This window comes from Pteropus alecto, unplaced genomic scaffold (genome assembly GCF_000325575.1).
Source record: "Pteropus alecto unplaced genomic scaffold, ASM32557v1 scaffold270, whole genome shotgun sequence".
Taxonomy (NCBI): Eukaryota; Metazoa; Chordata; class Mammalia; order Chiroptera; family Pteropodidae; genus Pteropus; species Pteropus alecto.
The window spans coordinates 7,093,381-7,114,776 of record NW_006430735.1 but is presented as its reverse complement, the minus strand read 5'-3'; the positions used below and the strand labels follow the sequence as shown (position 1 = coordinate 7,114,776).

At 41.4% G+C, this 21,396-nt stretch overlaps 1 protein-coding gene across 21 annotated transcripts in view; it reads left to right on the top strand.

Annotated features, from left to right (window-relative positions):
• Window positions 1–21,396, top strand: part of ZBTB20 (zinc finger and BTB domain containing 20) — a 396,848-nt gene that overhangs the window by 330,939 nt on the left and 44,513 nt on the right. For all 21 annotated transcript variants that reach the window (XM_025051370.1, XM_025051352.1, XM_025051329.1 and 18 more), the window contains one exon: window positions 13,928–14,028. The gene's annotated coding sequence lies outside the window, so the exon portion shown is untranslated. The remainder of the gene's footprint in view (window positions 1–13,927; window positions 14,029–21,396) is intronic.

The window sequence follows — 21,396 nt, the reverse complement described above, 5'->3', positions numbered from 1 at the left end:
GGCATTCCTATTAGGTTTTTCAAAGTTTCTGCAGTTCCAGACATTTGTTGGAATGCATAAATAGGTCACACGGGAACTGTTCATTTACCCGCTCTGAGTTGTCCCTGAGATAGTCTTAAACTGCTGTGCTTTTGTAAGGAAGTCATTACCTCTGCCCTCAGTACCACCAGTTCCTACTGTCATCAGCATGGCCAGTCACTACATACTGATCCCCTGTGTGGTTCAAAGAAAGCTGTGCTTGGTGTTTTAATGATATTTGTTCTGTGTTTGAGAAGAAAGAACATGGTGAGAGTCTGGCATAGCCCAGCTCCCTTCTTTGAATGGAGCATCAACCACCGACAACAGGCATTCAAAAAATGCTTATGGAAAGGGGGAGAAAGCATCTACACTTTCTCTTTTTCAAAAAAGTCTCTGGTTCACTTGAAAATTAACTCCGAGCTTCTGATACAATGTCGTGTGGTTTGTTGTACCACATATGGTTATTATGATCTTCTTGTCAGCAACAATCCAGAAATACTGTTATTGTTGCAATGCAAGATAATATAATAATCCACTTTTACATTTTAAATGCGTCTGGCCTACCAAGTCCCCGCTCAGGTGCCAAACACACTACTGTGGAAACTGGCTGACACAGTGCCTTGAAATTTCAGGTAAGTGTAATCGCCTCACAGATGCATAGAAGAGCCTGGTTTTTGAGATCACAAGAAGGAGAAGAGGCAAAACTCTTGCCGTTCCAGAAGGAGCCATTTGGCAATATATTCACAGTAGTTAGAGAGAAAAGCCTTTTGTGAAGAAAGCTATGTCGTCTCATGACTGTTTTTATCAAAACATTTAGTCCACCAGCATACCGACCCTAAGAACTATTAAATTCACAAAGCGAATGAAATAAGCAGAAGAGTCTAGCCCCATCAGCCACATCCCACCACTGTGGTTCTGTTGTTATGTGGAGCGATTTAGTGGTCAAGGTCCCTACTGTTCTGCATTTGGATATTTGTGAGGAAAACCTAGAACTCATTTCCTCCAGAAACCACATCCGTACGGCACGTAGTTGAGACTCCCAGAGAGCAGTTGCAGAGGTTTTGTTTATCAACTCCAGCCAGGTTTGCAGGTGGGGATGATGGAACATTAGTAAGTTCCCTTCCTCTTCCTCTCTCTTCTCTTTTTGATCCTTTTTCTTTCTCTTCTTTCCTTCTTCTATTCAAAACTTCTTCTGCTTATGGATTTGGAGAATATTCCAAAAGGAAATAGGCAGAGTAAATCCTATTTTGAGGGAACACACAACCGTCTTGATGTATAACTACCCATATGCCTTTTTATATTCCTAAACAACTGAAGAGCATGCTGAATAGCCCAGGTGCTGGTCTTCAAAGTGAGCATGTCTCTTTGGTGAACTTGCTTCACTGTTTCATGTTATTGAACAGTCAAAACAGAGAAGCAAGTTTTCCTTCTGTGGTCCTAGCCCAAGTGAGTGGCAGGATGTAGGCTCTATCTGTAATTTTCCATAAAGTCCTACCCTGGTCCAATTTACATGATATCTAGAGCTACTGGGCTCCTGGGAATGCACACTCAAAGAGTAATAGCCTGCAGTGATAGTTCTTAGGATGGCTATGATGAGGCAGTGAGGAAATAGAGATTTTACAAATTTATATTGTTTTTTTTTCTTCATACACTTTTTAATGTGCTATCCAGAGCCTATATTTTTCCTCAACCAAATTAGTGGTTCAAAGGAAAACTTATCTTCGTAATTTTCTAAGGGTCATTTTTTTTGGCCCATCCTATTATTCTGTTTTTTGGTAATCACCTTAACGGGTGGCTGAGTAGGGATCACATATGAAAAGACCTCATCGTGTCTTACGAGGCAGAGATTATGCTCATGGGAAAAATAAAAGTCTTCAGATGCAGGGTTCCCTCTACCAAAGAAGGTGGCTCAGATAATAGTGCCTAATACTGTATAGGCTGCGTACTGGGACATTGCAGCCATGTTTTCGGTTGCTTTTCACTCTCTGAAATTTTATGCAATGACTCTTGCCCAAAACCTTTGGAATAGCTCTCTCTAGTCAAACAAAAAGGACAAAAGAAAAAATCCTTCAAAAAATAATCCTAGTTGGTAGAAGCTAATAGCCAATTTAGCAAAACTTCTCCCGTGCCCTCCCCCCCCGCCGCAACTCCCTACAACCCACTCCCATCTTTGGGGTTTTTATATAGAGTAGAGTATTAGAGAAGGTACCTTTCTGTTGTGTTCAGGGTTCCTTGCTGAAAAAAATCCTTCAAAAATTAATCCTAGTTGGTAGAAGCTAATAGCCAATTTAGCAAAACTTCTACCGTGCCCTCCCTCCCCGCCGCAACTCCCTACAACCCACTCCCATCTTTGGGGTTTTTATATAGCAGTAGAGTATTAGAGAAGGTACCTTTCTGTTGTGTTCAGGGTTCCTTGCTGTTTCAAATACTTTGAAGAAGAATGCTTGTGCCCTACAGTTTATTAAACTAGCTCAGTTAAACATACTGGTTAAACATCAGGTGCTGTGATGCATGATTATTCAATATATTTTAAAATCCAAATAAAAATCCACTGCATTGGCCCCTTTCTCCCTCTGCCTTTTCCCTATCTGTCTCACCGTACTGAGAGGCATTGGGAATAGTGTGTGTGTGTGTGTGTGTGTGTGTGTGTGTGTGTGTGTGTGTGTGTGTGTGTGTCTGGGAGGAAGACAGACTCCCTACCTGTAAATGGCTTGCTATTATTAGACGTTCAGTTACCAGGGGTTATGTAAGACAATTGAAGCTCTGTTTTTTAACAGAGACATGATTCATGCTGCTTGTAGTAACAGTAACCACCTCCAAACGAGACAGAAACCAGACACAGACAAAGGCTGGAGAAATCAATGCCGGCTCGGTACAGCCATTCTGCCTTTCAATCAGAGCACTTAGGTTATCAGGAGAGGAGGCTCCTGCTCATTCTGGGTCTTTTCTGTCTCCTGGGGCTGCCAGGTGAAATCATGTGGGCTGGAGCTGTGCGCAAGAGAAAACCAGGCCTCGGGAGCAGTGACCTCCCTCCCCTGGTCTCCCCAGTGTTTTAGACACACTTAGAGGAACAGTATTGGTCACCCGCACTGTGGCTCAGTATGCTCTGTAGCTTCTACTCAGAAAGGTTGGAACTTGAGTCTTTGGCTCACCCACTCAACTAACTTTGCTTGAGTGATGCTCTGCAACATTGCTAGAAGAGGAGAGGATGGAGTGGGATTTGAGCTGGTGCCAGTGCTTTATTACAGCTTCTCCCAAAACCTGAATGGGAGTGGACTGGCCGTCAACTCCCACACACGCAGGAGACTCTTTCCTCATTCCTGTAGTAGTTATTCTTGAGACTACATTGATTCAGCACTTTACAGAATGCAAAGAACTTCCATGTGCATCAGCTTATTTTAGCCTCACAACTTTATGTGTAAAGCACACATTATTAAACAATACCATTTGACAGGTGAGAGGTTGTACAGCTGGAAGGTAAATATTTCATTCATTGACTCATGGCCCATGATTTTATAACGGTCAGAAAGTTAGTGACTTGACATTGGTCACAGCTAGTTTTATCAGAATATAAGACGGGAAGACAAGGCGGATCTCGTGATTCTCCGTCTAGTGCTCTGTTTCTCAGATTTGCTACAAGGCTTATTGGCAGCTGTGGCATTTTGCAGGCGCGGGGGCGGGGAGGGGCGGGGGGGGCGCAGAAGGGAGATTTTCTGCTGAAAACTTTGGTTTTAAGATTACGCTCTACTACCGGGCAGCATAAACTTCCCTTCCCCACCTCAGTCTTCTCTTTTGTGTAACTCACGAGGGAGAACTCATTTTTAAAGTGTTTGTGAAAGTACCACACAACCATTAATGTGTCTAAATCGGTATAAAGCATTGCCAATAGTATCCCACTGTCTCCACTATGGGTGACGTGCAGAAGAGAGATGCGGAGATCCCAGACTTCACCCAGAACATAAAAGGAAACTATTTTTCACTACAAAAAAAAAAAAAAAAGAAAAGAAAGAAAGAAACTAAGATACTTTACTGCAGAAACTGCACATGGCTCTTGGATAACAGCAGCCTTGACCCAGTGAGTGGCCTATAACACATCCAAAAGGTAGGCCACCCTTCATTTTCACTCCTAAATATGTAAATTGTCCTGAAAGGCTGTGCTAAACAGGGGCATGATGGGAAAATAGCTAAGCCATTTAGCTTCACCCATCTAATAACCCCCACAATAAAATTTAAGTCTTAAAAATATTTATTTGGGGGGTTACTACTAATTAATAATAAATACTCTACTACATTGTTATGAATTTTAACTGAGGACCAACACAGAATTTTCCGTTACAGAATTTGTACCATTATCCTACTATTTTCACACGTTACGAAATATAGTCTATACCTATTTTAAACTAAACATATGTAAATGTTCCCATTTATAAATAGTCTTTAATTAAATCTTTTGTTCGGATACCACTTTTTATCCAGGAAGGTGGCAGAATATTTCACAGGCTGTACCTTAATGAAATGTATTTTCTCTTCTGCTAAAATGTGAAAATCATTCGTTGCTTCGGTTTTAAGGAAGAAAGCTATACTCTCTTCTCTCACTAATAAAACTCCCTGACTAGGCATCAAGAGACCAAATTCCTAGTTCTAGCCTCACTACAAATTCACTGTTAGGAAACCCATTAAGTCCCAACTTCGGATAACATACAATCTGAAAAATTCAAAGCCCCTTAATATCTGAATATTGCAAACTCGCCTGAGACGTACACCTGCTCTGTGCTCTTATGTGATGTGGCAGTCAAAGATCTTTATGGGAAGATGGAGTTCCTTTTGTGCTCGTGGCAGCCAGGCTGCCTTCGTTTTCCAACGTAATGTTTCTCCAGACCGACCTGAAGAGATAGAGGTTGAAATATGACTGGAAGGCAGGAGCACATTCTGCAAATTGTTGCCGCATACTAGGCACAGTGATAAGCAGTGGATCCTCCCACAAGACTGCCCCTGACTTCCTCGTGTAAGAAAATAGCCTTTTCTTTTTCATCAGGTTACCATGATTTAATGATCATGAGCACTAACCTCATCATTGGTAGAAGGGTATTTATTCCAATGGTTCCTTTCATGGGTCCTTTGATGCTCCTAGATTATTTTACCCTTCTCTGCATTTAATGTCGACTAATACAAATTCTTATTTTCACCTAAGAAAATTGCTGCCTTTGCTCTTCTAGATCTATCCTTCGTCTCCCCAAACACACGTTATCATTTGCAAAAGTGACGACAGTGATGGAGGGTGGTGTTTCTTCCCAACAAGGTAGTGGTACATTCCACCTGGCCCTGTAGCATACAAAACTGCTCCAGTAGCTACAGAAATCAAGTTTTGATCTACCAGGCTCCAGTGTCATCCATTTCTGTCTATGGCAACCATTGACATGGTTATAACCTTGTACTAGGCACAAGGGCTACACTAGGTGCTAGATGGTCTGTGATTTGTAAAACGAGTTCCATGCCCTAGAGAATTTACATTCTCTTCAATGATATAGAAAATAGGCATTAAACTATGGCCATTTACCTAAGTGTCAAATGAGTGGCAGAGGTTAATATGGGCAGAAGCAGTTTTCACAAGGAAAAGTTTTGTAAAGGATATATGATTCAATACAGGCCTTGAAGGAAGTGGAAAAGCCTAGGTGAGAAAAAGGTGATAAAGTAGACCTAGCAGCCAAAACGGTATGCTCTGGGGCCCAGAGACACAAATATGCTCTGTAAATTAACGAGTTGAGACCAAATGGAGTATTGATGGAAAGGAAATCTGAGAGGGCTTATTTGATATAGATTTAGTGAATTTACATACCCAAGCTAAAGAGTTTAGTTAGAACCAGGGGAAATCCACTAAAGCCTCTTTTCTCTAAGTATATTCTAAGGTTAGTAAGTGTTCCATTAAAAAGGGCAGGGATTGGCAGTGGCGGGGGAGGGGTCTATAATCCGATAAGTTTGGGCAACACTGGGGTCTTCAGCACCTTTAATATCCTTATGTGCATTATGAGTTTACAAGAGGGACATATACAATGCAGTATCTCCTATATTTATTTGACTAAACAACTTATTTTTGAGGTACATCTTGAAGTTCTAGTGTTCCATAAAACTCACGTTGAGATATGCCACCTGTAAAGATTTTGAAGGTCAGGAGTCGAAGGCAGGGCAAAACACTGTATTGTGGTGATTAATCAACTACTATTATGAATGGATGTGTCATCAGCTAAAGAGAAGAAAATATCACTAATGGAACCAAAGGGAAGGATAAAGATCATAATTAGAGAGGATAACCTCCAAAATAGGAAGAGAACGTAGAAAGAGGTATAGATATATCTTGAGAAAACAAAATGATAAAAATTCAGAGATATTGGTGAAAAAGAGGAGAGCAAATAAGCTTACCACGCTGGATGGTAAAGATCCTCTTACTGGTATAGGAGGGAAGGTCATCAACTGGAAAAGAATGGAGAAGAGAATTTAGTAAAACGGGACATATTAAGAAAAAATACTGTTGACTTGTACTTGGAAACAACACTGATCAGGAATGAGGGTTCATTTGGCATGTGTGTGTAGGGTTCTGTGCTGAGAGTGGGAGGTAATGGAAAGTTTTGATATGGATTCATGGTTGAAGAACATAAGAATAGATCTTACGTATAGGAGGTTAGGGAGCAAGGAAATCTGGGAGTTATTGAGAATAATGTTGAAATGGTCAATTACAGGGTAAGGTCAGACTGGACAAAGACATCTAGCAAAGCCACTGGGGGCCTAGTAATGGACTAGGTGAAAAGAGTAGGTTCCTTAGATGTTAAGGAAGGGGAGCTCTCAAGCTTGGTTGGAACACTTGAGGTGAAATGTGAGGTCTTGAAAGAATAAGTTGGAATGAGAATGAGGGCTAAGAAGTAGCTGGAAGAGATGGTGATAAATGTCTGTTGAAAAAACTGGCAATGTGTTTTTGGATTGAAGTATTAATCAAAGTAGAGAGGGAAAATATAAAGTGTAGAAGGTTTTGGAGAAGGATAAAAACAGATTCAAGAAGGCATTAGAGGACCAAGATGAAGAATCTGGTATAAGCCTATGGAGAGGACCTCAAATGAATAGGTGTAAAGTGAAGACAGAAGATTAATGATTTAGCAATAACAAGCTAGGTGTAGATTAAGACGTAGAACATTATGATTAAAACATGGCCTTTAAGGCCTGCTTTGCTGTTCTCTGGCTTCATGATCTATGGCAAATAACTTTACCTTCCCTAACATCAGTTTCCTCATCTATAAAATTAGAATATAATTCCTACCTCCGAAGGGTGATTGTAAGAAATAAAGTTAAATAATGCATGAAAAGTACCAAGCACAATACCTGCCACACAATAAGCATTTCGTTAACATCAGCCAAGTTAGTATGACGGGAGCAGGAAAAGGGAAGCGATGTTCATTTTGGAGACAGTGACAGTGTGTTCTCCAGTATAATGCCATTTTGATGCTTCTTGATACCTTTAGCCACAAATTGTAACGATTAATCCAGGAATCATACTCAATGCAAAGGGGCAAGGTATAGACACCTTTGATACAACACCATTAATGTGTTGCCTCCTAAATTGCGCTCATGTCAGAAACTTCATGACAGAGTTAAAAGTGACCTTATACTCAGGACCTGTGGCAGGCTTTCTGGACAGGAAGATTCCAGTGTCAATGACTTAGAGAAGGGGTTCCCATCATTGGGTATTTTATTAAAACCAGAAAAATCATCATCATATGTATATATGTATGTGTTTACATATATGTATATGTGCATATGTATGTATATATTGAGATATATAAATATATCACCTGATCCCCAAAATTTCTTACTTAAAAAAAAGAATCAGCTATACCTGATAATGCTATGGCTCCTGGGATGAGCAAGTCTTATTAACAGAGTTCATGAACTGTCAAAGAGGCATCAAGAGGTCTCTATGGAGAAAATTAACATAGATTTAATGTGACAAACAGTGTGACCTTCTATTGGTAGGGCCATCCCAGAGTCTTCAAGCCATCAGAGATATTTCTTCTGGACATGGGTATTAACTAGTGGTTAATTAAGAAGCTAAAAGTTTTTTTATGTAAAATATTTAGTATAGCATCAGAAAGCTGAAGCTGAGGTCCTGATTAGTTTGTCTGACCATGAGGCCTGTGATGCCTTATTCATTAAATGGTTTTCTCACTAGTTTCCAGAGAGGTGGGATTAGTGCTATAGACTTGGGAATTTGTTTTAGGTAATTAGTTAAAAAGTTAAAAGTCAAATAGATTCCTTTAACGGGTTTAATGGTTTAACAGGTTGATGAGCTGCTTAATTCCCACATCTTTCTTCTCAGGGGACTATTAGAGTTTTAAGGGACCTTAAAAATCATAAAATCCACCTCCTTTTCTTGCGGATGGAAAAGCTGAGCCACCTAGAGTTGAAATGACTCATCCTAGGTCATCCAGCTAATTCTATAATTTTACTTTCTCTGTTCTACTCTTAACTCCTTTTAACTCTCCTTTTTTTTTCCCCCTCTCACCAACATTCTGTACCCCCTTAACTACCTCTCTGCTCATTTCTTAGATTCACGCTTGCTTTACAAAATTTCCTGTGCCTCAAATTATGAGATAGTGGGTCTTTGCCAATTAGCAACCCCTCACCGCTAATTCATCACCACATTTGGGACAAAGAAAGGAGGGAAGTGGAGCAATTTTAAATTTACTGTGATCTTTGAGACAGCTTTATCTACACCAGGGAATTGCTGTTAGACAATTAAGGTTAGTAAAGCTCATTGAATTTCTCAGAGGAAAGGTGTTATTTGAATTACTACCAGATAATTATTGTTAAAAATAACAATAATGTAAAAAATAGGAACTTTACATGTTATAGACATTATCATTTTAATTTCCATTGGGGGGAAGGAAAGCCCTGAGGGATCTAGAAATGATTTTTTTTTTATAATATGCTCTATGCCAGAAACTCCTTGAGTTCTGTCTAATGCTTGATGACCTGACCAACTGGCCCAGAATCAGAAGCCAGTAGAGCCCTGTGAGCTATTAGCCAAGTTATTCAGCTTGAACTGCTCCTTCAAAAACAGCCCTTGGTAGGAAAGTGAGTGTCAGACGTAAGACCTGTGGTACCCAGACCAGTGTCATCAGCATCACCTGGGAGCTTGTTAGAAATGCAGAATCACAGACTCTATCCCAGACACGCTGAATCAGAAATCCCGGGTGACTCATTTGTTCATTAGAGTTTGAGAAGACAGATATAAGATATAGGAGAAGCCTGTTCTCGTCTTCGAATAGAAAGGAGCTAGGAAGAACCTGTACTTATTGGTAGTTTCTGGAGGAATTCCTTCACCTGAGGTCTGTGCTGCCAGTTCTTTCAGTGGCTCTCAACCATCATGGAAATAGCATAAGTATCATTCTTGTGCTGAAATCACAGTAGGAACTAGAAATGTGTCCAACATAGAAACTGCTGTGTTGGAGCAGTTGCTGTGTAGTGGCGGGGGGGTGAGGGGAGGTGCGGAAGGCACAGATTTACAGTCAGAGACATCTGGGTTAAATTCTGACCTCTCCACCCACAGCTTTCTGATCTTGGAGTGGTTACTCTGAGCTCTCTGAGCCTCACTTTTCCTCATCTGCAAAATGGGTGTACTAACAGCAGGACGGCATTCTATGGAGATTAAATGAGAATGTATTTACATATGAAAACGCCTGGTGCAATCCCTGACAAAATTTGGAGATCTAATGAATGGTAGCTATTATTGTTACTATTGTCTTTTTTATAAGCTTTAGTCATGAAGGCCCCCATCTGTCATTTTAGAATGATTTGGTGTGGTTTCTAAAGACTGGGAAAGGCTATATTAAAATAGGACCTGTGCAGAAAGTGATATGTGGCACTGTGTTACATAACAGCTCTGCTCTCTAAGGGCCTCCAAGACAGATCTGCAGAGATGTTGACAATAAAACAGGCTGGAATGGAAATGACCCACTGTCTCCTCTGCCTCTGACACCATCAAGAACCTTGCCAGCTGGGTTCCAAGAGCCGATTCTTTATTAAAGTGATGATGTAAGAGACAGAGAGGACAGCTGTTTATCCAGATTCTGGGAAGACTGTGAGGCCCCGGCCTCTCAAAATTATCTTTTGACTTAAAAACTGACTATATTGGATATGGGAGTCATTGAAAAAGAATAAATGTGAAACTTCATGAAGTCATCTTCACTGAGTCTTTTTTAGAAGATAACCACCCTTGAAGCAATAAAACATGACACACCATGTAGTAGTTCTGATTAACAGACCCTCAGAAATAAGAAGGAAGTGGGTGACAAGTTGCCAAAAAATGGAAGGAAGATCATAACAGCAGGATGTGGGGCTGAGAAAAAGGAGTTTGATTTAAGGACAGAAAGATTATGTCCCCATTTAATTATAAAATGCACAATTTAAATCAAATGTTCGGCTTATTTAAAATGTACGCTCATCTAATTACACAATGGATTTTTATGCTTCCAGGTGATTTTTCACTGCAATGTACTGCAAGTATCGATCAGAGATTTCCTTTATCATTTTAATGTAGTTGCCAAGGGGGAGAAAAGACTAGGAAGCTCTGTCTGGGGAAGTGTTGCTAACCTGTCCGGCCGTGTGATGGTTTAGTAAGAACTCTGAAGAGCTCTTGAGCCCAATTCGCTTTTATGTGGCTACTGGGGTGCTGATATTTAATGGACATTTCACTGCATAGCATGGCTCCACCATACTGACTGAAAAGAATATGATTAATAGTACCAAGTTTTTCCTCTGGTGAGTGACAATGAGTAAAGTGCTCACCTGGGAGAGTCAAAGGAATCCTTGTAGTACTATAAGCTGACATTTAAGACATTTTGTGGCCAAGTAAAAACTTCCGAGATCCCCTGGAAAAGTCTGTTTTCCTAACCTAGGTAAACACTGTTATCCCCACAGCATGTTTGGTTCGGCTTTTCATCTTTTGGCGAGAGAAAATGATTCCGTTTGAGGATGAGGGTAGAAAAGAGATTAAACAATTAATGTTTCTTCTACCACCAAGAGGAGAATAGAGAAAGAAAATTACAACAGACTTGGGAGCAGTCATCTATGTATTTCTATAAGTAAGTTTGTGATATAATGAGAGAAAAGTAAGTGAAAACTTAAACTTATAGGATGCATACTGAGCAAAGCTAGGTCAAAAAGAAGTGTCGATGTGGCATAATAGCAAGATTGCCAGTAGCCTATGTTTCTATAGGGTAATGAATTTAACCATAGAATTGCTGCAGCATGTTCTCACAGGGAATTTCAGCTGAACCCACTGCTTTTCCAAAGCACGAGAAGTATCTTCCTTCTGGCTTTCCCCCTGAGTGTACCACCCCAGTGGTATTTGCTATATTGTCATAATTGCTTCTGCTGGTCACGTTAGAAAGGTTTGCTTCCTCGTTCTTTAAATCCACTCTCATTTTTTAAGCATCATTTAACTATAAAAAGATATTTATTTGTTCAGTTTATGGAAGTAAGTGAAACAATTTTTTTTTCTTTTTGGAACCCAGTATGTCCATGTAGGTAGTGCACCCCGACCCTTCACTCTCTCTGACCTTGTCGCTGCTGGCGGTCTGCTGGGCCTGTTGGTATTGAGAAAGCACTGACAGGTATTTAGAGACTCGTGACCTTCTATATCAGTTATCATATGCTCAGCCACTAATAACGATGCGGCCTTGGCCAAGTCATTTCCCTTAATCTTCTCATCTGAAAAAAAAGAGGAGGGTGGAGTAGATGGGCTTTAAGGTTTTCCAATTCAGTCTTGGGTTCTGTGACTAAGCAGGAATCTCTAATCCTCTTTTTTTTTAATTAATTAATTTTTTTTTTATGGCGGCATTGGTTAAGGAAATCCAATAAGTTTCAGCTGTACACTTTAACAGTAAGGCGTACATATATTTACACTGTGCGTTCACCTCTCATAGTTAGATTTCTTTCTGTCACCATATATTTGACCCCCTTTACCCCCTGCCCCCTCCCCTCTAGTAACCACTAGTCTGTTCCTTTTAACTGTGGTTCGGCAGATATTAGCTGAATGCAAACCTGTGTGCAAGGCATTACACACTACAGGATATACAATGTAAAAAGCGTCTGTCTTCAAGGAGTTTATAGAGGGCGGAGATAAATTACGTAAATAATTACTAGAATCCATAGAATGTGCAAAGTGAGTAGTGCAAAAGTACTTACGGATTCAAGAAAGGCACTTTCCTTTGGGAAATGCTTCATAAATAAAGTGGCCTTTGGATGGCCTTTGAAGAAGCTATATGTAGGAAAGTAAGGAAACACAAGGCAAGTGGTGGAAAAAAGTGGGACTTTGTAGCAGTGGAGAATGAACTGTAGAGATAAGAGTAGGAAATTAGATTGGGGCTATATTGGCAGGGGCCTTGAATGCTAAACTAAGTTTGAATTTAATCCAGTAAGCAAAGAGCATAGGAGTGACGTGTTGAGAATGGTACTTTAGAAAAATTAATATAGTGTTGGTGCGAAGGATGGACTAGAAGTAAAGAGAATCTAGAGGAGGTGAAACCAGTTAGGAGGCTCTCGCAGAAGTCCTGGCAGCAGGTGATAAAAGGATAAATCAGTGTTGAGATAGAAAAGCAGGTATCGATTCATGAAACAGAGTCTGAGTAAAAACCACAGAACTTGGCAGCTGATTGGATATGGGAAGTTAAAAAAAAAAAGAGGTTTTAAGGATGACTCCTCAGTTGTAGGCCCAAGTGACTAGATGGCACTAGATGATGGTACCAACGGCAGGAAATGAGAAGGCTGGAGAAGAAACAAATTTGAGGGAAAGGCAGTGAATTCTTTTTTAAACTTTCTGAATTAGAACCGTCTGTGCAATATTTGATGGAGATGGGAACCTCTCAAAGTCAGAAGCCCCATTTATTCATCTTTTCCAGGTGCCTAGTAGATGTAATATAAACGCTGAATGAATGAATGAATGAATGAATGAATGAACAAATGAACAAATTAATGAACCAATGACCAGTAGTTATTTAGAATGTGGGTCTGAAGCTCTGTAGACAATGCAAGCACTAAAGATAGCAATGTGGCTGTTCTCTGCGGAGAAGTGACTGTTGAGGTCATAGAGAGTGGGTGTAGGCAAAGCCTGAGGAGAGAATCTTGAGGAATATCTACCTTTGAGGAAGAGGAGAGAGTAGACCAGTCAGTGAAGGAGGCAGAGGAGAGAAACCGAAAATAGGAGGAAAGTCAGGATAATGCAGCATCCTGATGAGAAGAGAGTTTCAGGAATCAAGTGGTCATTGGGGCCCAATATGGCCAAAGGGGCAAAATCTGGGAAAAGACCTCTGGGTGTGAGGCTCTGAGACAAATGGTAGTCAATTCTGTAGCCCCAAAAACTAATTATACCCATTAGAGGAACTGGGAGGCAGTGGGCACTTTGTAGTGAAGGGCGAGGAAAAGGCAAGCACTCAGAAATATGGCCAGGTCAGTGAGCGTTTTGAGAATAGGTAAGAACTGAGCACTCAAGAGGGAGAGACTGCAGTCGAACTGAGCACAATGGAAGAAGAGTCGGCTAGACAAGGCTAGACACCGCCACAGCACTCTCACCCTCTACCTTAGCTTCCACCTTAGAACCATAGAATCAGTTCCATGTGCAGTGACAGGGTGCTGTTGATGCTCTCAGACCATACAAGCGGTCAGGTGAAGACACTGAGTATGGAGCCTGGATGCTGTCCTCTCCATTCCCCGTCCCTGACTTGGCATTCTCTGGTGCAAAGGTGCAGGACCAGCCTCCCAACCAAGTCCAACTGTTCTGTTTCTATGAAAATGAACGATCGCTATCTCCTATTCATTTAACAGCCTGATTTTTGTGTGTTTGTTTGTTTCTCATCTAATCCAGATGCAGTCGCTCTCTGTTCCCTGCCCCAATGAACATCTGCACTAGGCCCAAGCCTTGGAGTGATTTACCTGAAGAGTGACACCGTTTATTTGGAAACTACTGTGAGTACATTATGCCTCCAATGAAAGGCCTCTTAGTTCACTTTGTCTAATTAAAACACACACACACACACACACACACACACACACAATTGTAAAAGCAGATGAAATTTTAGATGGCTTCATCTCTTGATGCGGCGAGGTAATCAGACTCAGTCCTGAGGTGCCCGCAGCATTCTCAGCTTCCAGCCTGCACTGCATGCCCTGTGCAACATTACGCCCTCCCTTCCAGGTGGCTTTGCTGAGCTGGATCTGAGCACACCTTGCATGCACTGGGGCTGTTCTGCCTGGCCATCTGCGCCTCTACCCGAAGCAGTGGCAGCTCCTGACCAACCTGTTTGCCTCTCATCACCCCACTGTGCCACTCTGTTGAATCTCACTGCGGCTTATCATTCCATGCCACCCGGGTCAAATCCAGGAGCCAGCTTTCCTTGCCCATGTCTGCCTTTTGTCTCAGCTGCATCTCGGTGCCCGGGCTATTGCTTCCTTGCTACTCTAGGGGGCCAAGGCTTGCCCCTTGAAGCTCGGGGCTCCTTCAGCCACATCTCTAAGCCACTGTATCCAGCTCAGCTTTGCCTTCTGGATGCATGGCTCTGTGTGCTGGGTTTAGTTCCTTTCATGACAGGCGTTTATGTACAAGTACAGCCCTTGCAAAGCAAGGTGCAGAAATGAGCTAGGGTAGGAGATAGGATGCCTATAGGAAGATACTAATGAAACATTGATATCTAGTATTCATTAATCATTGCTAAAATTAACAGATGAAAAATGATTTTTTTACCGGAAAACCAGAAATTTATTTAGAGGATATGCATGCAAAATAATTACACATTTTGAAACAAAAACTCATTCTGGTTGTATTTACAAGTTTTCCTATATGGTATGAGGCAGGTAGTAGGATAGTATTTTACAGACGTCTCTGTTACTGGAAAACACTAAACCTGGGAGGCTAACATCCTCTAGGCTCAGGTAGGATTTTCACATTTATATTTTCTACATCTTTAGCTATTCTGGCGAAAAGTAAGCCCAAAGAGATAAAGCCAGAGTTTTTGTTTTGTTTTGTGTTGCCTTTTACCTTTAATGCTTTAAGTCATCTGAATTGTAGTTAATGTGGTGGGCAGGCCCACCCAGCCACCTGGCCAGAATGGAGAGGGGGGCCATCAGAGTGCTCTGCAGTACCAATGGATTCAAGTGACTAGGGACTAAAGACATGACGTAAGATCAAACATTTCATTTCACACCCATGCAAGAACTTACTTGTATAAACACCTTCACTCATCCTTAAGTTCAAGTGCAAGATGTGCCTTAGAAAATTCTACATCTGAATAGTTTTCAGGGTTTTTCTTCATCACAGAGTAAATGTGCTGGTCCAAGTAGCACAGCTGTACTAGGATGCAGACAGGTTTCACAGTTTCCGTATCCTTTGGGAGAGAAAAGACTCTTTAGCATTCCTACCTTCCTGGGCTGCAGAGAACCCAGACCCAGAAATCAGGACCCACAGTTTCCTCAAGACCACAGGGCAGCCCACAAGTGAGTGTCTGTTTCTGCCATCGGAAGTATTTCACCTGCGCAGAATGCCATTGCCTGCTTTCCCATTTCCCAGGTCCTAGAGAATGGACGGATTGGCTCTAATCCTTGCAGTCTCTGCTTTTCAGAAACTCAGCTCCCTCATGCATAAAAGAGAAATCGTAATAAAACGTACAGAGATTGCTAGGTACAAAAGCAATAAAGTGAATAAAGTATAAAAAATGTGGGCTGATTACAAAAACATGTTCCCTCCCATGGATTGCTAATGCCCTGGGCCAGGACTCAAGGCTTAGGGGTGGCTACAAAAGGGGCGTTCGAGTTCAAAACTCACCCACTCCCACACAACCTGGACAACCATGCTCAGTGGCCCTGCCTATTACCTGGATTTTTGTGGAAATTACATGAGAGAATGTATATACGGTGTCTGGCACAGCAGAGGTGAGTGTGCTTACTCAGTCAACTAAAATTTACTGATGTTTACTGTGTGCCAGTCACGGTTCTAAGCATTTGAGTTATGGCAACAAGCAAACAAAAATACCTGCTCGCGTGGAGCTTACATTCAGTTATCTTCTCCCATAAATGGCAAATAGACAAAATAGGTACATGGACGGCAAAAGAGAACTGCTTTCATTTCATTTTGCTGTGTCTTTTCTTCTGGAAAGTAAAATTGAGAGGAAAAGTATGAAGGAATGGAGAAGGAAAGAGTAGATATTCCAGTTAGTCTCCTACCGCCTCCGACACACACACGCACGCACACCAGAACCATTCTCTGCCCTGAGTTGTGGCCCAGGAGCCCGACCTGTCTGGACGATATTACCCAGGCTGTCTTCGCCTCTGGCTTCCTTTGGCCTAAAGAAGACATCAGCGAGACAAGTGAGAGTGGGAGGAAAGTGAGGTCTGGCATTTATTAATCCAGGCCCCCTCCCCAACTCCAGATCTAACCGGACTTAGAGAACACCATGCCTTCCCTTGCTCCTTCAGTTTAACAGTTTAAAGCGGAGCTTTAACAGCTTCCCGCCACTGCTAGTCCCTGATGCCTCACCATCCCTTGAGGGTCCCTTAACCTCATCTGTACCTCCGTATACAGTCCTTTTATTAAACTCTCTTCAGTTAAAACCTTTGAGTGTGCCATCTGTTTCTTCCCAGGATCCTAACTGATACAGTGAGGGAGAAATACACTGAAAAAACAAAACAAAACAAACAAAAAAAAACATTATAAATCAGCCTTGCCAAGGAGGTTCAAAAAATTGAGAGAATAAAATGTTTTAATCATGAAAATATCTTAAATTGATCTGAGAACATTAGACCAGTAGTGAAAGACTGAATTATAAGAACACGTGATAAGAGAGAGTGCCAGAGGTTGGTTTTAATGAATAGACCATCATGCTCAGGTTTGACGGGCTTCTCTATAAGCCAAGGGTAGCTTGCTTGACCCTCAACGTCAAGAAGAGCTCTTGGTATAGCAGCAGCAATGACAAACACGTGAACAGAAAGGAGGTGTCAGAAGGGTAATACAGTAAGATCAAAGTGTTGAAGAACAGGTTGCTTATCCTGGCATTCTTTCCACCTTTGCTACAGTTGCAATCCATTTGCCCCTGCCCGAATCTTGATATTAAAAAAGATTACTAAGATGAAGGAAGTGCCCTGTTATAGCTTAAATGACGAAAACCACAGAACCGACACTCTCTGTGAAAAGAGCTGCCATCATTGTGCCAGCACAATGCCAGTTACTTGACATGAATTATCTTATTTAATTCTCACGTCAGCCCTAGAAGGTAGGTGTTATTACTTCTACTTTACAGATGAGGAAACTGAGGTGCAGAGAAGCAGACTAATCTGTCTAGAGCACACAGCTACTAGATGGTAAAACTCAGTTCTGCCAACCCCCACTGGGGTGGTTTGTCACCACCTGCCCTTTGCCCCCATCCCCAAACACTCTACTAAGCCTTTCCCAACAAACTATTGGGAAAGAGAGTTAAGGAAACGGTTACCTCTCCAAATAGTTGGGGGTGGGACATTATTGGTCTAAATTCCTATGATCCAATGACTAAGTAATTATTAATCAAAAGGAGGTTTTTACTCATTCTTTCCTATCGAACCCGGCTGGTAAATGCAAGGCATGTTAGTGTGCAGGAGAGGGCGGGAGCCCAGCGAGGAGAGAAAATTGGGAGAGGGAGATAGAAGAGAGCACTCTTCTTCTCAACAGACTCCGGAGACTGATAAGCGCTCACACAGATAAAATATTTATTTTCCATATGTTGCAGAAAGCATTGCCATCGCTGTATGTGTGCAATATGTGCAAAGAAGTGTGAAATATATACATCAAATGCCACCGATCTGGTTAATTTCCATGTATTTAACATGCTTGATACCTACCATCTCATCAATATGTTTTAATGCATATTTCTTTCCACATACAATATGGTCTAGTGAGGAAAGAGCCAACATCATCCACAGCCTTACTTACTGCTATGTTTCAGCCCAAAACTTGTTGCCAGGACCAGCACGATGAGAGTTAAAAACCAGAAGGCCCTGCTGGCTAACCCAGCCGCAAGTCACCTTAAAACGCCCTCCCAGTTCTTGAAGCAGCCTTTTTCTCATAGCAGAAGTGTTTGTAGTGGGGACATGGAAATGTTTTTGTACTCTTTGGGCAGTTGGGAGATATTCAGGCAGAATGTCGGAACTGACCGTTGAAAGGCGGGAGCTTGTGGCCACACTTTTTTTTTTCTTTTTCCTTTCTTTCTTCCTTCCTTTCTTTTTTTTTGAATGCAGAGCTCCACCAGTGTGGCGGGAGGAAGTGCACAATGATTGGTCTGTTTTTCTGTGGAAGTGTTCAGGGTACACCCAGTTTTGCTTTGCATATATTTACGAAACATCTGCCCTTTTCTTGTTCTTAAATCCTTCCCCCGCACCAGCCCCCTTTCCCCTTTCTCCCAGTTTCTTTCTTTGTTGTTGTTGGCTTGTCTAACTTTTCATTGGAGCTTTCATTTTCCGGTTGAGGGGCGACTTCATCAGAGTGTATAATTTTAACATTGAGGGAGGGAGGGAGAGAGGAAGGGAAAGGAGGAGAGAGAGAGAAAAAGAGAGAGAGAAAGAGAAAGAGAGAGAGCTGAAAAGAATGAAAGAGGCTGAACTGAACGGCCAGAGCTTGGCAAACCAACCTCTGGCATGGTGACCAGGAGGAAGGTTCTGGTCTGGTCAGGAGTTTGCGTCTCTGAAATGCTGCCTGGAGTCAACCAGTCTGCTGCTGCCCTCTACAGGCTCCAGGGGGAAATGCACAGCCCCACAGGCTTGGAGAGGCTTGTCCTCAGATGTTTATAAAATTGTTTATAAAATTCTCTTTACCCAACCGAAGAAGGTATTTTCAATTAATTACTACAGGACTTGCTCTTTCCTCAAAAAACTATGAACTACAAAAATGGGATCAAAATAACAGCACCTGTGCATTTCTAGAGACTGCTGTTATGTGACAGTATTTCTCAACTCTGGAAAACGGAGTCCAAAAGGGCTATTAGAGAGACTGAAATGGAGAATGAATTGCTTCTACGAGCAGCGAGTGGTTCTCTGTTATCTGCGCAGTTGGGAAACAGCCCAGCGGTATAAAGACAGGTGAAGTGATATTAAGCAAATGAAGGTATGAGTCAATTAAGGTTGAGTTTTCAATATTTTCTGTTCATAGAGGTGACTGCAATGCCTCCGTGCTATGAATGTTCCCCAAAGGTGATCTTTGAGACAACAAATAGGAGGGTGTATTACAAGATGTCAGGTAGGAAGCAGGATCAAATCCAGGGAAGGAAGCCAGGGCATTTATATAAAGAACAATACAATTTGTGCAATCTTAAAAATAAAACAGTAATGTTGGCCATGTACTCATGTTTGAAAGAAGGCTTCCTTAATTTCCTCAAACACACATCTGAAACTAGACTAGGCCAGGTCTGAGAGCAGCAGATTTTTTTTTTTTCTTTTAAATGACATCTGTCATTAGTGTTTCATTCCTATACTTAAATGAATCATGAGGACCAGCCCAGCTTTAGTGAGCAAAATAGCCCTACTCTTACCAAATGCCTTGCATGGATTTAAACGAAAAGCAGCCACTCAAGGTAGATTTTACTACTGCATAAAGAGTAGCAAACACAACTGAGATTCAGACTATGACTATTTTATTCTATCAACAAACATATATTGAATGACAAGCTTTGTCTAAGCTACTTGGCTCAACAGTATACACTAGACAGCAAACTCTGGGAGAGCAGAAACCAGGCTTGTTTTATTCCTTAACCCATGCTGGCACATCATAGACACATAATAAATATTTGTAAGATGAATACATGAATAAATGAATGGTGGGAGGGAAGGAAGAAGGGAAGTCTGGATGAACACAGGGATGAAAAAATAACTAGGACATTTCCTTACCCTCAGAGAGTTTGTCATAGGAGAGGGATAAGCACATAAATAACCATTGTTGAAAGAAAATTTAGTGCGTAAAATTTTTAAAAGTAAAAAGTGAGGATCTCAGAGAAAGATGGAAGGGAGGAGAACTTCAGAGAGAGAAGTCCTATCCCGTAGAAGGGAATCAAGACAATTACAAGATGGAGACGACATCTAAAAAGGATAAGTATGATTTCAGTAGTTAGAGTTGAAAAAATGCCGTTCAAAGCAAGAGAAAGAACTTGAGCAAAGATGTAGTGCCAAGGATGTGGATCCCCCAGGATGTGCCAGGATTATTCAGGAAATTCGAGAGTCTAGTATGCCCGATATGTATAGCATGTGAGCTAAGCTAGAGCAGATATGGAACTCAGCATGAGTGGCAGGCTAACGGGGCCACCTCAAGTTTAGTGAATGCAGAGAAGTGGAACTAGAGGGAGTCAAGGAGGATGGAGAGCTAGAAAGTAAGCAACGGTCTAAATAAAAAGTGTTTGGGTGATTGCAATAGAAATGGAAAGGAAACACAGAGGTGAAAACTATAAAAGAAGCGGAACTGTCAGGACTCGATAAACGGATTTTAAAGAAGAGGGAGGTATACGACACTGAGGTTTCCAACCTGGTGACAGACAACAGTGATAGAAATAGGGAGGCATTGGTTTTCATAGAAAAAAAAGGAGTTGGGCTTTGGAGACTTTCGTCTTGGATACCTCCTTAAACTGAAAACCAGACGCCAGCTCCTTGGACGTCCACGTAGATGCTCAGAATTTGGAGGTTAGTTCCACAGTCACTCATCCATTCGACAAACAGTTGGTAAAGCATTGCAGTTTGTTTATTCTCCTACGTTGGCCCTCTCCCTACCGAAAAATGTCTGAAAGCTTCCTCTTTATTTTCATCTTTACCACGCCATCTCTGCCTCCTGCCCTCTGAAAAAGCAGATTTTATTTCACAACCTATTGGACCAGAAACACAGCATGCTAATCATAACACCATATTCTGCGAGGGCAGATTTAACTACCCAGTATAACAAATTTCAATGCAAAATATTCTGTATAACAGGTCTATTGCCATGCTTATTGCAACAAGAAAAACATGGAAACAAATCTACTTACAGCAAATTCGGTACCGCACATACTCTTCTACCAAAAAATAACATACTTTCTCTGGTACCATGTACATAATTATAAAGGCGGAGAGCCAAGGAAATTGAGGAAAATTTTCAGGGTGTGATTAATAATTCAGTTTGTCTGAGGCCTACGGTACATGCAATCTAAGCCGAATATTTATTCATTGACATCAGATTTATATCAGTTGTATTCTCCTGGGGAAAGAAGACCAGAGCTGACCAGTGGCTGAGATCTTTTACTTCCTATTCCTGACCCCAAATAACAATTAGTAACAATTACTTTTTATTTTCCTTTACCC